Raw genomic sequence first — 18143 nt, 5'->3', positions numbered from 1 at the left:
ACGGTCCAACTGTCTCCCTCACAGGCTTTCTGCTTCGGATATATTTTAAAAAGCTTTTACTGTGAGTTTTTGCCTCTATAGCCAACTTCTTTTCAAATTCTCTCTTAGCCTGTATTATCAATGTCTTACATTTAACTTACCAATGCTTATGCATTATCCTATTTTCTTCTGTTGGATCCTTCTTCCAATTTTTGAATGGAGATCTTTTAGCTAAAATAGCTTCTTTCACCTCCCCTTTTAACCATGCCGGTATTCATTTTGCCTTCTTTCCACTTTTTTTAATGTGTGGAATACATCTGGACTGTGCTTCTAGGATGGTATTTTTTAACAATGACCAACCTCTTGCACACTTTTTACCTTTGAAGCTGCTCCTTTCAGGTTTTTTCTTACAATTTTTCTCATTTTCTCAAAGTTTCCCTTTTGAAAGTTTAGTACGATAGCTGTGGATTTGCTTACTGTCCCCCTTCCAGTCATTAATTCAAATTTGATCATATTATGATCACTATTGCCAAGCGGCCCCACCACCATTACCTCTCTCACCAAATCCTGTCCTCCACTGAGAATTAGATCATAAATTGCTCCCTCTCTTGTTGGTTCCTGGACCAATTGCTCCATAAAAATGTCATTTATTCCATCCAGGAACTTTATATCTCTAGCATGTACCGATGATACATTTACCCAGTCAATATTGGGGTAATTGAAGTCTCCCATTATTACCGCACTACCAATTTGGTTAGTTTCCCTAATTTCTCTTAGCATTTCACTATCAGTCTCACCATCTTTACCAGGTGGACGGTAGTATACACCTATCACTATAGTCTTCTCCAACACACAAGGGATTTCTACCCATAAAGATTCAATTGTGCATTTAGTCTCATGCAGGATGTTTATCCTGTTGGACTCTATGCCATCCCGGACATAAAGCGCCACACCGCCTCCCGGGTGCTTCTCTCTGTCATTGCTATATAATTTATACCCTGGTATAGCACTGTCCCATTGCTTGTCCTCCTTCCACTATGTCTCTGAGATGCCAAGTCTATGTCGTCATTCACTGCTATAAATTCTAATTCTCCCATTTTACTTCTTAGACTTCTGGCATTAGCATACAAACATTTCAAAGTTTGTTTTTTGTTTGTATTTTCATTCTGCTTTTTAATTGATAGGGATAAGTTAGAATTTTGTAGCTCAATTGAGTTTTTAGTTACAGGCACTTGGACTACTTTTCTTGTAATTGGAACCTCACTGTCAGGATGCCCTAATTCTAATGCATGCTCTATCTCCTTTTTAAAAGTTAGCGCCAGCAGTCTGGTTCCACTGTGGTTAAGGTGGAGCCCATTCCTTCGGAAGAGACTCCCCCCTTCCCTAATAGGTTCCCCAGTTCCTAACAAAACCGAATCCCTCTTCTTTGCACTATCATCTCATCCACGCATTGAGACTCCGGAGCTCTGCCTGCCTCTGGGGACCAGCGCGTGGAACAGGGAGCATTTCAGAGAATGCTACCTTGGAGTTTCTGGATTTAAGCTTTCTACCTAAGAGTCTAAATTTGGCTTCCAGAACCTCCCTCCCATATTTTCCTATGTCGTTGGTGCCCACATGTACCACGACAGGCGGCTCCTCCCCAGCACTGTCTAAAATCCTATCTAGGTGGCGCGTGAGGTCCGCCACCTTCGCACCAGTTAGGCATGTTACCAGGCGATCCTCACACCCAGCAGCCACCCAGCTGTCTACTATGACGACCGACCTAACCCTTCCCTCCTGGGCAGTAGGCCTTGGGGAGATATCCTCGGGGCGAAAGGACAGTGCATCACCTGGAGAGCAGGTCCTTGCTACAGGATACTTTCCTGCTGCATCAGGTTGATGATCTCCAATCATGAGACCTTCTTCCTCCAGGGCAGCACCAGTGCTGCCAGTCTGAAGTTGGGACTTGGCTACTATGTCCCTGAAGGTCTCATCTATATACCTCTCTGTCTGCATCAGCTCCTCTAGGTCTGCCACTCTAGCCTCCAGAGATCGGACTCGTTCTCCGAGAGCCAGTAGCTCTTTGCATCGTATGCACATGTACAATTTCTCACCAGCGGGTAAAAAATCATACATGTGACACTCGATGCAAAAGACTGGGAAGCCCCCCTCTTGCTGCTGGACTCCTGCCTTCATCTCAAATTTGTTCAGTTCCTACTTAAGTTTTAGGTTGCTATTGGAGTAGGAATGTGTCTAATTAATGTCCTTTAAATGTATTAGTGAATTCACTATATGTCTGGTAGTGGCCTACACGGGAATGATCAAACTCTCAATAAGGTGTTTTGGTTTTTTTTAAAGTGGCACCTGCCTATAAATTAAAGGATGAGCTGGGGTGAGTGGGCGAGGGGTGGGAGGGTTGGGAAATACAAACAGTCTAACTTCAGTTAGTCAGCCAGACTGACTCACTGCTCTCTTGATTAACAAATGTTGGTACCTAATCAAACCAAATCACATTACCTCAACACTTTTCCAAGATGAGTAACTGAACTGAACTTTTCAACCTTTTTACTTAAGTATACACTGCTCCTAGCTTATTTCTAACTCCTGGCTACTTTTTTTTTTTTAGTATACAAACACTCTAACTTCTGCTTACTAGCTGCCTTACAGACTTTTAAAAATAAACACACTAACTACTGCTTACTAGCTGCCTTACTGACTGACTATTTAAAAATACAAACAGTCTAACTTCTGTTTATTTGCTGCCTTACTGACTACTAAAAGCATAAACACACAAACACACTAAATAATATTACCAAATAGTTAACTTTGCCCCAATACTTTTAAAAAAGACAATGTCCCAAGCAAAACCTTACTGATGTCCCAAGCAACATTGCCATTTCTCATAAAACATCAAACAATACAATCAAGAAATATAAAACATCAATAATAGTAAAACCATACTAATACAAATATTTCAAAAAAAACTCATAAATTATTTTTAAATTTCCCAATCAATAATAAAATATTTGAAAACATTAGACACATCAAATAATAGTCAAGAAAACTAATAAGGATTAAAAAATTCCCCACTCTCCATACCTGGAAACGTTTGAGTTCCATTCACCCTGAGATTATAATGGAGTATTAGGGGTGGAAAGACTGGTACACAAACTATCCTGTTTCTCATAAACACACACACAAATACACGTTCATTCTCATGTGCTCCCTCTCTCACATACACACACGCTCCTTCTTTCTCAAAAACATGTGCTCTCATACATACACACACACACACACACATGCTCCCCCTCATAAACATATGCTCTCTTTCTCTCATTCATACACACATAAACTCACAGAGAAACTCCCTTTTGCTTATACAAGCACAGCTCTCTCTCACACACACACAAGCTTCCTCTCCCTGATGCACACAGGCTCTCATACATGCACGCACACACACACACACACAAAAGTTCCCTCTCTTTTATACAGGATCAACACTTACATACAAGCTTCCTTTCTCTCATACACATGACAAGCTCCCTCTCACATACACAGACTTTCTCTGTCACACACGTGCACATATAATTTCTTTCTTACATACACATGCTCACACACCTTTTCTCTCACCCAGGCCTCTCCCTTTCTTTTTCCTGGAGTTGTCAAGGGTAGAGGGGTCCTGCAGGCTACTCTTTTCTCAGGCTGCCAGTTGCCCTCTGGTCTCCTTTAGTCTTCGGCTGGGGCAGGATGGGGTGCACCTATGGCCCCATGGCTTCCTTTAGTCTTCGGCTGCTGGCTCACTTCATTCCCCAGGATGAAGTGAGCCAGTGGCCCCCCTGTCTCCTTTGGTCTTTGGCTGCTAGCAAGATGGGGTGTGCTGGAGACCCATGGCTTCCTTTAGTCTTTAACCACCAATGAGATGAGGTGCATCGGTGGCCTATCGGGCATCTTCTTGGCGCAAGCTTTCTCATCTTCCACAGCTCACTTCTTGTGGACCTCCTGTTATAGTCTGGTGGACCCCTAGGTTGGGAGCCATTGTTCTGGATCTTTTAGTCACCTACAGCATAGAGGGGTAGCCTAGTGGTTAGAGCAGTGGCTAGAGCAGTGGCTGAGAACCAGGGAAGGCAGAGTTCATATCCCACTGACACTTCTTGTGATCTTGGACAAGTCATTCCCCCCCCCCCCCCCCCATTGCCTCAAGTACAAACTTAGGGGGGCATTTACTTAGCTGTATTAGGCATTTACCGTGCAGTAAATGGCATAACACAACACTAACATGGTATTTGAAATACCATGCGATATCTTATCCCCAAGAACCCAAGTATGGTAATGAGTTACTTTGCATGCACATAGGCACAAAGCAGCTCATTACTAGACAATTTCATGGAAATCAAATAACTCAGCTTGCTTCAAAAATCACATGATGGGGCTGTGGGAAAGCCAAGTAAACTTTAGGCTGGAGACATAAGGCACACACTGACTCCAGCCGCCTTCTTTTTTTTTTTTTTAAAGATTCCAGCTTTATTTATAGCAGAAACAGCATTCACAAAATGTAATTGTAAATATTGGTGTGAGTCTTGGCGCTGTGGTGTAGTTGACACAGCCTCATAGGCAGGCCTATGCAGGCAGCTGGTGAATGCCCCCTGTAGCAGGACAGACTGGAGATTCACCTATACCAGCCATCTCCCCTACAAGTTGATTCCTTGGGTTCTGGTGGCCTGCAGGTCCCTAGGGCAGAGACAAGAGTAAGAGTCCAATAGTACACAGGGGTCTGGACAGGCAGTGGGCCGACGGAGTCAGAGACAGGACAAGGTTGGGGAAGGCTGTAAACAGATATTGTCAGGTCCAGGTGGCAGACAAAACGTGGTCAGATGCAAGCAGAAGTCAGGTCCAAGCGGCAGGCAAAACATGGTCAGGTCCGGCAGAAGATCCAGAAAGTCAAGCCAAAGGAGGACAAAGACACACTGAAGACACTGGACAAGATGAATGAGACAAAGCTGGACAAGGAAACAGGAGAAGATGAGAGCAGAACAAGGCAAGGACGAGGCTGGAAGAGGGAAGGCAAAGCTGGAGAAGGCAAGGTAAGAGAAGACAAGCTGAAGACACAGGAACTCGGGAATGCTTGTAACATGAACTGCAAAGCAGGAGACCCAAGGCTGAGGTGAGGAACTGCCGCGGTGCCTTGGCTTAAAGTCCAAGAGGCTGACATCATTTGGAGACATTGCTCAGGGGTTCCCACCAGTGTGCATATGATATATGCACATGCACATGAATGCACCTATAGGAAGAATGGGTTGCGGCGGCATAGTGGCGTGGGATGTTGGGTCCAGCGGCGTTCCTACCACACTAAGGCTGGGCCATGTTGGGGCCAAGGTGGCATGGGAGGCTGACTCCGGCAGCTTTCAGTCGTGATGAAACTGACCAGTGTCAGGGGTGAGTCCTGCCACTCAAGGGGCCTACCCTACTTTATTTTTTTTATGCTTTTCTTTTTTAACACCATTGGGGCTGCCTCAGGGGTGATGGGGGGCGGGGGAATGGGATAGCAGGTCTTACCAGAAAACCTAGGTTTTTCTCCACTGGTGGAGGGGTGGGGGTGGGCGCTGTGATGGCTCTTTAACAAGTTGATTGTGGGGGCCTCCATTGAATGATCTTGTCTAGAGTCAGCTCATAGACCCCTTATATTATAAGTCCTCTGCGAATAGGGAAATATGTACTGTACCTGAATGTAACTCACCTTGAGCTACCAATGAAAAGGCTTGAGCTAAATCTAAATAAATACATTGAGTTATCAATGAAAAGACATGAACTAAATCTAAATAAAAACATTTGAGCTACCAATGAAAAGACATGAGCTAAATCTAAATAAACACATTTACTGTGGTCACATTTTGAAGCTCTTGAAAGTTTATGCACAGAAAATCATAGTGACAGTTGGTTAGCTTTATTTATTTTTGTATTAGGATTTATCACCTGCCTTTGTGAAAAAGAATTCACCCAAGATTTAGTTCAACAGCTTAAATAAGCAAACAAGGTGTAGCAGCATAAACAAAAGTCTGACATCTTAAAATAATAAGCACTTAAATAAACAGAACAAATTGTGGCAGCATAAACCTAAACAAGAATGTCTAACGTCTTGAATAAGTAAGTGTCTTGGATTCTATTGTTAAGTCTGTTATATCGGGTGAAACAAGGTCTTCCCTTCCTGGTGCTCAGACAGTGCCAGGCGGGGTGTGGGTGGTCACTGGTCTCACTCATTAATAGCCTGGTAGAAAAGCCAGCCTTTCCCGTGTCTTCTGAGCTGGAGGTCCTGGGTTTAGCAGAGCTCTTCTGGGATAAAGTTCCAAAGGGTAAGGGCTGCTCCCTAAAAAGCTCACTGATGGGAAACTGATCTTTTGATTACTTTCGACAAAGGTATAACTAGGAAGCATAGTTGGTGGTGAGTCCAGAATGATCCTGAGGATCCTGACATTTAATTTTAGAGGAAGCTTACAATGGAATTTTTGGGTCAGGAACCTGCCCATTTGTATTTTGAACCCACACAATCTCTGTTTTACTCGATTCAGATGGAGCTTGTTGTTTTGCCCATTCTTGAATGGCTCTGAGACATGCAGTTAACTTTCTTATGGCTGTGCCACGGCCACGTGGCTCATCAGCTTTGCTGGGCTTCTCTTCCAGCAGCACCGTTCAGGCCGCAGCCATGCCCACGCCATTCTTCAGGCTGTGGTGGTTTGGGCTCCGCTGCAACCATGCGGCTCCTCAGACCCTGCTGGGCCTCTCTTCTGGCCACGGTGGCATGGGTGATGGGCTTCACTGTGGCCAGAAGAGAGGCATCATGTCTGGGGCAAGGTGAGGCGGCTGCCACAGGAGTGTTTTGTAGGAGCACTTTTGCTAAATTTTTGCTAAATTTTACCACCTGAGGCGAAGAGTCACCCTGCCTCATGATAGATAGATAGAGGGAAAAGGGTCTTAGTGATTGGGGCTGAGGAGGAAACAGAGGAACAGAACTGAGGCTGAAGAGAGAGAAGAGATCTCAAAAGAGGGAAAGGGGATCTCATAGGAAGGAAATGAAGAAGGAAGGTTAGGCAGGAGGTATAGAGGAATATGGGATGGAGGAGGATAGAGACACAGAGGGAGGAGAGAATGGTGGAACCAGGGAGGATAAGGAAAGAGAATTATAGAGGAGAGGAAGAGAGAGTCAAGACTAACAGGGATAATAAGGAATGGGGAGTTGGGAAGAAAGGGAGGCTTTGGGATGGGGTCGAAGGAGGAAAGTTTGTGGATGGGGAGGAGGAAGGAGAATTGGGGAAGAAGGGGAAGGGGGTCCTGAGATCTGGAGGGGTGGGGCAGCCCCTGTCTTCTATGGATCTCAATCCCTTTCACCCAGATCCAAAGACTTCCTTCCCCTCCTCTATTCATGAGATCTGAAGGGAAGGGAGGGGGCTGAGATCCATAGAGAGAAGAGAGAAGTGTCCCTCCCCTGGCCTCAGCTGCCTTCCCTCACATTCCCACCTCCAATCCCTATCCTCTATTTATCACTCTTGCCACTCCAATACTCTCTCTTCTTTTTTCTTTCCATCTCAGTTCTTTTTTTATCCCTATCCCACCTCCCATACATACACACACCCATCCACCCTTCCCCAGCATCTCTTTCTCACAACTCCTGATTCCCCAGTCTCCCCATCATGCATTCCCCATCTATTCAGTCCCTCCATTAAACACCTCATCTCCCAGCCCCTTTCCAATTACCTCTCCAACCCAGGGCCAGATTTAGGATTTGGTCTGTGTAACGATGGGCTGGTCACAGGGTGACCCCCACAACCAGCAGACTCAACCCTGGATGCCGCAAAGTTCTCCAGCGGTAGGAACACTGCCGAGACGCTTCTCTCTCTCACGCATGCCCTGGCCTTAGGTGTGCACACTCACCACAGCCTCCAAGTATGAGGCCCCACAGCGGGAAAACCTTGATGGTGCAAAGTGATGATGTCAGCACCTCTGGGTACTTAAGGCCCAGCTGCGCTCCCCTTCGACGCCTCAGCAAGAGGTCCTCTTACCTTGTCTGTAGTGCATGTTGTTAGTTCTTTGTGCCTTGACTCGTCATGCTGTCTTGCCTTACCTTGTTCCTGCCCTTTTTCTGCCTCTGTTGCCTTGCCCTGTCCGTCTGCCTTGTCCTGCTCCTTGGAGTATTGTCTTTCCTTGTCTGTCTTGCCCTTCAGTGTCTTGTCGCTGCCTATCTTGGCCTGATTCTCTTGTTCTGACCTCTGCCTTGGATTCTGACTTTGCTCCCGGATCACTGCCTGCCCTGCTCCTTGGCCTGGACCTGGATATCATCTGCTCACTGCCTGCCCTGACCGTGTATCTTGACTTCATCTGACCACTCCTTATGGAACTTCTGCCTAAGTCCTGCTAGGCCCTGGAACCCAAGGGCTCAACCTGCAGGGAACAGGGTTGATACAGGTGAAGCTCTTGCTCCTGTCTTAGTAAGGGTGAGTCCACCAGCTGTCAGCATGGGCCTAGAGGGTTCACCCTCTAAGCCTCACCAACCACGTCATAGCCCAAGGGCTCACATCCATGACAGGCTCCCATAGGCAGAATTGGAGAATAGAGGAAAGAGAAGAGTAGATGACCCTGGAAATCAGATAGTGGGCAAAGTCCCTCTACCACTTCCCCTCTCCAGAGTCCCAGAGTGTTGGAATCCAGCTCCCTTCCCAGAATCCTCAGCTTCAGATGCTTGCTGTATGGTAGGGAACTGCCGGTGGGCACCCTGACATGTATGCGACTAAGACCCAGTAGAGGAACGCACAGGCGTATGTGCACATCGGCACTCACGATTCTAAGGACATTGGAGGGAGAACTGGGCGTTCGCCTTGATGAAAATGTCACATGCTCCAGACTACTTAGTGTGCCTGAAGATGGACTCTGCCTTGTCAACAGGTTCTTTAGCCTATTTCTTGCTTTGCTTGCTGTGTGCCTGGTTTTGGATTCTGCCAGCTTGCTACCTGTCTCGACCTTGGACTGTTCTGGATTCTATTTGCCTTGACCCCAGACCAGTTACTGGATTCTCCTTGCGTGCTGCCTGCCTCAACCCCAGGCTGTGTTGGATCTTGCTTATCTTCTGCTATGTCACATGCTCCAGACTACTTAGTGTGCCTGAAGATGGACTCTGCCTTGTCAACAGGTTCTTTAGTCTGTTTCTTGCTTTGCTTGCTGTGTGCCTGGTTTTGGATTCTGCCAGCTTGCTACCTGTCTCGACCTTGGACTGTTCTGGATTCTATTTGCCTTGACCCCAGACCAGTTACTGGATTCTCTTTGCGTGCTGCCTGCCTCAACCCCAGGCTGTGTTGGATCTTGCTTATCTGCTGCTATGTTCTTCAGTTCAGCTTGGTTCCTATCTTTGATTCAACTTGGTTCCTTTTCTTGGTTCGGCCTGGTTCTGGTCTTCATTTCTGCTCCAGTTCAGCTGTACATTGTGGAAGCCATTAGCCTTGTTACAAGTCATCAGTCTTATCTCAAGTCATCAGCCTTGCCCTTGCTAGTTCTCTGCTTCAGTTTGTCTTTGACAAGCCATCAGCTCTATGTCCTGCCTTTGTACAGACTGGTAGACTCTGGTGCAAGCCAGGATGCGCTCACCTGTCATTGGTGTGGGCCTTGGGCTTTGCCTTGAGGTTGAGCCATGGCACAGGAGCTCACGTATTTGCTGTTCCTGTTCATCAGTCCTAAAGGGCTGCGGAGTGGCCAGTGGGCTACTCCCAGGAACCAGCAGAGGGCTGCCCAGCTATGACAGTTTGCCAAGGCCATGAGCTTGGTGAATGCATCTCCATGAAAGACCAACATTGCTTTGAGCCAACAGATGCAGGAGCAAAAAGCAGAATTGATTGGTCTCCTGCACTAGTTCATGTAACAGGCTCAGCAGAAATTTGATTAAGTAGAAGCTTCATCATGGACTTTGTCTCAGCACCTAGATATGATACAAGTCCCATTTCTGGCTCCTGTTCTAGTGCCTGTCCTGGGGCGTCTGCACTGGCACCCATCCAGGCTGTGGAACCCATGATTCAACTTTCTCCACCTCCGAGGTATAATGGCAATCCTAAGGGATGCAGAGGATTTCTCATTGTCAGCAAGATGAAGTGTGAACTTCAGCCAAATCGTTTTTTTTTTTCTGTCCATTTTAAGTTTAACTATATTCTTTCCTTGTTGGATGGTCCTGCTCTCGCCTGCGCTTCTCTCTTGTGGGAACAAGATGATGTACTTCTCAGAAATCTGGACAACAATTTCACTTGATCTTTGACCAGTCCAGATGTGTTTCGTCATCTGTCATGGAACTTATATAGAAATTACCTCATAAAAAGACCAATCGGCGCATCTAGTCTGCCCAGCAAGCTCCCACACTTATTTTCCCATACTTATCTATTTCATCAACCATCAAGTTAGGGCCCTTGTTGGTAACTGTTTGATTCAAATTCCTGCCATCCCCTGTCATTGATGCAGAGAGTAATGTTGGAGTTGCATCAAAGGTGAGCGTAAGGCTTAATGGTTAAGGGTAGTAACCGCCGCATCAAGCAAGTTACCCCGATGCTTGTTTACCTAGACTGCACAGATCAATGCCTTGTTGGATGTTGTCTGAATGCAAATCCTATTTTCCACATTTCCCCCTGCCATTGAAGCAAAGAGCAATGCTGTATATGCATTCAAGGTGATGTATCAGGCTTAATTGGTTTAGGTTAGTAACCACCGTAAGAAGCAAGCTACCCCCATGCTTATTTGTTTACCCAGATTGTGAAGTTCAGTCCTTGTTGGTTGTTATCTGAATGCAAATCCTCTTTTCCACATTTCCCCTTGCTGTTGAAGCACAGAGCAATGTTGGAGTTGCATTAACCGTGCGAAGGCTTATTGAGTAAGGGTAATAATCACCAGGTAGTAGCCTCCAGTAAGGATGTGAATCGTTTTTTGACGATTTAAAATATCGTCCGATATATTTTAAATCATCAAAAATCGTTAGAGGCGATATATAATAGGAATTCCCCTGATTTATCGTCAAAAATCGTAAATCGGCGGGAGGGGAAGGGGGAGGGCGGGAAAACCGGCACACTAAAACAACCCTAAAACCCACCCCCACCCTTTAAAATAAATCCCCCACCCTCCCGAACCCCCCCAAAATGTCTTAAATTACCTGGGGTCCAGTGGGGGGGGTCCCGGTGTGATCTTCCACTCTCGGGCCACGGGTGCGTTGATAGAAATGGCGCCGACGCTACCTTTGCCCTGTCATATGACAGGGCAAAGGTAGCGCCTTCCCGAGAGTGGAAGATCACACCGGGACCCCCCCACTGGACCCCAGGTAATTTAAGACATTTTGGGGGGGTTCGGGAGGGTGGGGGATTTATTTTAAAGGGTTGGGGTGGGTTTTAGGGTTGTTTTAGTGTGCTGGTTTTCCCGCCCTCCCCCGATTTACGATTTACACAATATTTAAAAAAACAAAACCGCGACGATCCGATTCCCTCCCCCCCCCAGCCAAAATCGATCGTTAAGACGATCGATCACACGATTCACATCTCTAGCCTCCAGTACTCCACCCCCATGGCTCTTCTCTTCATTTCCATCCTCTAGCCTTTATGGATCCACATTGTTTATCCCATGTCCCTTTGAAATCCTTCACAGTTTTAGTCTTCACCACTTCCTCTGGAAGAGCATTCCAGGCATCCACCACCCTCTCTATGAAGAAATACTTCCTGACATTGGTTCTGAGTCTTCCTCCCTGAAGCTTCAAATCGTGACCCCTTGTTCTACTGATTTTTTTTCCAACGTAAAAGGTTTGTTGTTGACTATGGATCATTAAAACCTTTCAAGTATCTGAAAATCTGTATCATATCACCCCTACTCCTCCTCTCCTCCAGGGTGTACATATTGTAGATCTGAGTAAGGAAGCTGCAGTCAGTTGGTAATCTAAAAAGCAAGTTTTATTAATGAAAAGACAAGAAGACAAAAAGGAGAGAGGAACAAAAAGAAAAGAGAAAAAAAAAAGGTAATTTGTTCCCTGGAGTAGCATGCGATACAGCAACGGTGTAAGTTTCAAGTCTATTCAGCATTCCTGCTGTGTGCACAACTTTTTAAACCTTTCCTTGTGTCCAATCACAATGCATCGTCAACATTCCTGGGTTGTTTCTTTTTTCTGGTTACCAATAGGACTTGTTACTCCTAATCCAATCAGGTCCAGCCTTGGGAGTGTTGGCTCCTTTTCGCGCGTCCACAGGATGTTCTTTGTTTCAGAAGAGAGTCAGGTAAACTAGCCTGACTCTCTGTTGCAGATATTTTAAAATTACATTCTTCATACACATACAATATTTAGGTTCTTCAATCTATCCTCATAAGTCATTTTATGAAGACCATCTACCTTTTTGGTCTCCCTTCTCTGGACCGCCTGCATCCTGTCTCTGTCCCTTTGGAGATACGGTCTCCAGAACTGAACACAGTACTCCAAGTGAGGCCTCACCAAAGCCCTGTACAAGGGGATCATCAATTCCTTTTTCTTACTAGATATTTCTCTCTCTTTGCAGCCCAGCATTCTTCTGGCTTTATCTATCATCTTACAAGGTATAAACACTGGGTGAATAGAACTAATTCCTCTATAGGTACAATATTATTCAATACAAAAAGAGGAAAGCATACATCTTTCAATCATTTATTGATACAAAACTTTATTAACAAAAAATGTGTCCAATTTAAAACAACACACATCCATACATACACACTCACACCTTAAAAATGTGCATTTCAAGGAAGGTACACATGAAAACCCACTTGATACCCGTATTTACTTAATCCAATAATTATTACTCCCTGTGGGAAAATCCCACTTACAATCTATCATCACACTTTCTACTTTATACAATATTTATCTGCAGCAGTCTGACTTCTCCAATGTGTCCTCCCTTCTTGACGCTTTTTTTAAATTTATGTCTGGCTTGTCTCGATGTAATCAACCCCAACAAGTGGCCCCTGTTTCGCACTCGTTTGCTTCCTCAGGGGGATGAAAACCTCTGAGAAAACCAAACGAAACATAAAATTAAAAAAACCTTGGACACATCCCCATATTACAAATTGCCTCTATATTGTTTTAAAAATAAAATAACACCAAACCGATTCCGCCCTAACACTTACCAAACCAGTACTCTTCTGTGCTCAGTTTCAACCTCAATCTCAAAACCTCTCCAACGCGGTCTTCTTCATATCAAACGTAATGTCGTGACAAGAATATTCCATCTATAACATATCCATACATATCGCTATAAGATACTGCTATTTCAACCCTCCTATACTATTTAACTATACCCATATTGAAACCCACATACCTTACAAGCACTTTTTCAATCGCCCTTGGACGTTTAAGGGCGATTGAAAAAGTGCTTGTAAGGTATGTGGGTTTCAATATGGGTATAGTTAAATAGTATAGGAGGGTTGAAATAGCAGTATCTTATAGCGATATGTATGGATATGTTATAGATGGAATATTCTTGTCACGACATTACGTTTGATATGAAGAAGACCGCGTTGGAGAGGTTTTGAGATTGAGGTTGAAATTGAGCACAGAAGAGTACTGGTTTGGTAAGTGTTAGGGCGGAATCGGTTTGGTGTTATTTTATTTTTAAAACAATATAGAGGCAATTTGTAATATGGGGATGTGTCCAAGGTTTTTTTAATTTTATGTTTCGTTTGGTTTTCTCAGAGGTTTTCATCCCCCTGAGGAAGCAAACGAGTGCGAAACAGGGGCCACTTGTTGGGGTTGATTACATCGAGACAAGCCAGACATAAATTTAAAAAAAGCGTCAAGAAGGGAGGACACATTGGAGAAGTCAGACTGCTGCAGATAAATATTGTATAAAGTAGAAAGTGTGATGATAGATTGTAAGTGGGATTTTCCCACAGGGAGTAATAATTATTGGATTAAGTAAATACGGGTATCAAGTGGGTTTTCATGTGTACCTTCCTTGAAATGCACATTTTTAAGGTGTGAGTGTGTATGTATGGATGTGTGTTGTTTTAAATTGGACACATTTTTTGTTAATAAAGTTTTGTATCAATAAATGATTGAAAGATGTATGCTTTCCTCTTTATCTATCATCTTGTCACATTGTTTCGCCGACTTCAGATCGTTAGACACTATCACCCCAAGGTCTCTCTCCTGCTCCTTGCACATCAGCCCTTCACCCCCCATCAAATACAGTTCTTTCAGATTTCCACACCCCATATGCATGACTCTGCACTTCTTGGCATTGAATCTCAGCTGCCATATCTTCACCCACTCTTCCAGCTTCCTTAAATCCCGTCTCATTCTCTCCACTCCTTCCGGCATGTCCACTCTGTTGCAGATCTTAGTAATATCCGCAAAAAGACATACATTACCTTCTATCCCATCTGCAATGTTGCTCACAAAGATATTGGACAGGACCAGTCCCAGCACTGATCCTTGTGGCACTCCACTTAACACCACTCTCTTCAGAGTAATTTCCATTTACCATCACACATTGTCTTCTGTCAGTCAACCAGTTTGCAATCCAGGCCACCACCTTGGCACTCACTCCTAAGCTTCTCATTTTACTTCTCATTTTAAGACATGGTTATTTAGACAAGCCTATCCTGATCCCAACTGACTCTCCTAACTTTCTCACTAGCAAACTACGACCACCCATAAGATACCCGATAGCACTATGTAAATAATTTATTCCTCTCATTGTTATTGGTTAAATTATTCCTTCTTCTCTTCTTCTTCCCCTAGTTCCAACTTCCCCTGTTTTATTGTAATTTTTTCTTCTTTGCTTTTCATCACCAGTTTATTGTTCAAAGTTTATCACTCCCCCTGTTACCTGTAAACCAGCATGATGTGATTGTATCATGAATGCTGGTATAAAAAAATAGCTCTAAATAAATAAATAAATTTTATTCAAAAGCCTCCTGTGCAGAACCGTATCAAAAGCTTTGCTGAAATCCAAGTAGATGACATCGAGTGCTCTTCCTCGATCTAATTCCCTAGTCACCCAATCAAAAAAGTCAATCAGATTTGTCTGACAGGACCTTCCCCTGGTGAATCCATGCTGCCTCTGGTCCAGCAATTCTTCTGACTGTAGATAGCTCACTATTCTTTCTTTCAGCAGCAACTCCATTACTTTTCCCACCACCGAGGTGAAGCTAACCAGCCTGTAGTTTGTGAAGCGGGACCACCACCGCTCTTCTCCAGTCACTCGGCACCACTCTTGTTTCTAGGGATCTATTGAATAGGTCACGCAGAGGACCCGCCAGCACATCTCTGAGCTCCCTCAGTATCCTGGGATGAACCTCATCAGGCCCCATGGCTTTGTCCACTTTCAGTTTTCCTAGCTCTTCCCATATATTCTCTTCTGTAAACGGAGTTACATCTACTCCACTCCCCTCCAGTTTCTTGTTAACTAGCGACGGTCCTTCTCCAGGGTCCTCTTTAGTGAACACCGAACTGAAGTATTTGTTTAATATTTCCTCCATTTCTTCATCTTTCTCCACATGTTGATCCTTTTCACCTTTCAATTTCACTATACCACTTTGAACTTTTCTCCTCTCTCTGATGTATCTGAAAAATGTTTTGTCACCTCACTTTACCTCTTTGGCAAACCTTTCTTCTGCTTGACTTTTTGCCATCTTGATTACTTTCTTTGTTTCCCTCACTTCCACCAAATATTCTTCCTTGTGCTCCTCCCTTTGGGACCCTTTATATTTCTTGAATGCTGTTCTTTTAGCTTTTATTTTGTCAGCCACCTCCTTTGAGAACCAGATAGGTTTCATTTTTCTTTTGCTTTTCTTTACTTTTCTAACATATCGATTAGTTGCCTTGGTAATTGCTCCTTTTAGTTTGGTCCATAGTTGTTCCACATCTCTCTTGTTCTCCCAGCCTTCTAGTTCTTCCTCCAGGTACTTTCCCATTTCTTCAAAGTCCGTGTTTTTGAACTGCAAAACTCGGGTCTTTGTGCTTCTTCTCTGTATCCTATTTGTGATATGATACCATTTGATGATCACTGGTGCTGAGGTGGGCACCCACCTGGTCATTAGAGACATTATCTCCATTTGTGAGCACTAAATCGAGTATAGCTTCCTCCTTCGTGGGTTCCATTACCATTTGTTTGAACAGAGCCCCCTGCAGGGCAGCCATCCACTATCTCTCTACTATTGTTAGATTCTGCAGAAGAGATTCTCCAGTCTACATCCGGCAGATTAAAATCTCCAACAATCACCACTTCTCCCTTCTTTCCCATTTTTTGGATGTCTTCAACCAGATCTCTGTCAAACTCTTCCATTTGATTTGGAGGCCTGTAAAACTCCTTCATATCCACCAAGGTACATGCTCAAATGGCAAGTACGTAGTTTAATTCTGTACCCTAGCCTCTGAACTCAGGTGGGGCAAAGATAGGCAAATCACCTTTTTCTGGCAAGATCTGTCCAGAAGAATAAAAGATGAATTAGCTGCTCGGGGCCTTCTTCTATCCCTTGAAGCACTTATTCCCCTGGCTATTCATATAGATCTAAGAATTCAAGAACAAGCTAGTGAAAAAAGGAATTCCCAGCGGAAGGCTGCTGTGGTTCCTGGACTTCTGTATTCCCTGCAGATTATCTCAGAACCTCCAAGGGTGGCCGAAGAACCTATGCAATTGGGTAATACCAGACTCTCACTTGATAAGAAACAAAGGCAAAAAGCACACATCCTTTGTCTCTACTGTGCTGCATTAGACCATTTTGTCACACGGTGTCCCCTGAAACCAGAAAATTCTGTACAAAGAAGCCTCGAGAAGATAGCCTTCCACTCTCCTCCTTCCTCTCCACAGCTAATGATACCAATGTGTCTCTGCTTTGGAAAACATACAGTTCAGACTAAAGCCTTAGTAGACTCTGGAGCTGGGGGCAACTATATCCAGGAGTCACTGCTATGTCAGTGTGGTTGCCCTACTACCAGTTTAATCAGCCCTGGTGTCATTTCATCTGTCTATGGAGAACCCCTTCCTGGTTGTGTGACCACAGTTTTCTTGTCCATTTTAGTAAAGATTGGGTCTCACCAAGAGGAACTTTTGTTACATAAGAAATGAACATAAGAACATAAGAAATGCTATAGTGGGTCAGACCAAGGGTCCATCAAGCCCAGCATCCTGTTTCCAACAGTGGCCAATCCAGGCCACAAGAACCTGGCAAGTACCTAAACATTAGATAGACCACAAGCTTCTATTGCTTATTAATTACCATAATAGCAGTTTATGGATTTAACCTCTAGGAATATATCCAAATGTTTTTTAAACCCAATAACACTAACTGCTGAAACCACATCCCCTAGCAATGAATTCCAAAGCTTAACTATGCGCTGAGTAAAAAAGAATTTTCTTCGATTTGTTTTAAATGAGCTACTTGCTAACTTTATGGAGTGCCCCCTGGTTCTTCTATTATCTGAGAGAGTAAATAACCAATTTACATTAACCTGTTCAAGTCCTTTCATAATTTGGTAGACTTCTATTATATCCCCTCAATTGTCTTCTCCAAATTGAACCGCCCTAACATCTTTAGCCTTTCCTCATAGGACAGCCATTCCATGACCCATTTCATTTTGGTTGTCCTTCTCTGTACTTTATCCAGTGCAGCTACCTAAAGCATCCGGCCCTCTTATACTTGGACTACTCTGGCTGAGTCTCCATCAACCGTCCATTGATTGGAGCACCTTACAGATTAATGAATGGGGTTCATCTTGTCAGAAGCATTCTACTATCTTGCCTGTATTACCAGAGTGTGCTGCCAGACCAGCAGTGTGCTGGCAGGGGTAGAAGAGAATAAAAGAGGTTGGCCATGGGGGAACGGTTAAGGGGCGAGAGTTATGTGAAACGGTAGGAGAAAATGGGGGGAGGCTAGAGAAGTTGTGTGAAACAAGTGGGGGGAGAAATAAGGGAGGGGAAGGAGTCTATGTGAAATGAGAGGAAGGAAATAAAGAGGGAGGCTGGGTGAAAGGGGATGGGGAAAATAAAGGGGAGACGTTATGTGAAAGGGGAGGAGGAAATAAGGGTGTAAGGTAAGTTGTATGAAACAGGAAGGAAGAAATAAGAAGGGGGGGAGTTTGTATGAAACAAGAGGGGAGAATTAAAGGTGCAAGGTGTTGTGAAATAGGATGGGAAAAATAAGAGGGGAGGTTATGT

The sequence above is a fragment of the Rhinatrema bivittatum genome, chromosome 8 (assembly GCF_901001135.1).
Source record: "Rhinatrema bivittatum chromosome 8, aRhiBiv1.1, whole genome shotgun sequence".
In the NCBI taxonomy this organism is placed as follows: Eukaryota; Metazoa; Chordata; class Amphibia; order Gymnophiona; family Rhinatrematidae; genus Rhinatrema; species Rhinatrema bivittatum.
This window is presented reverse-complemented; position numbering follows the sequence as displayed.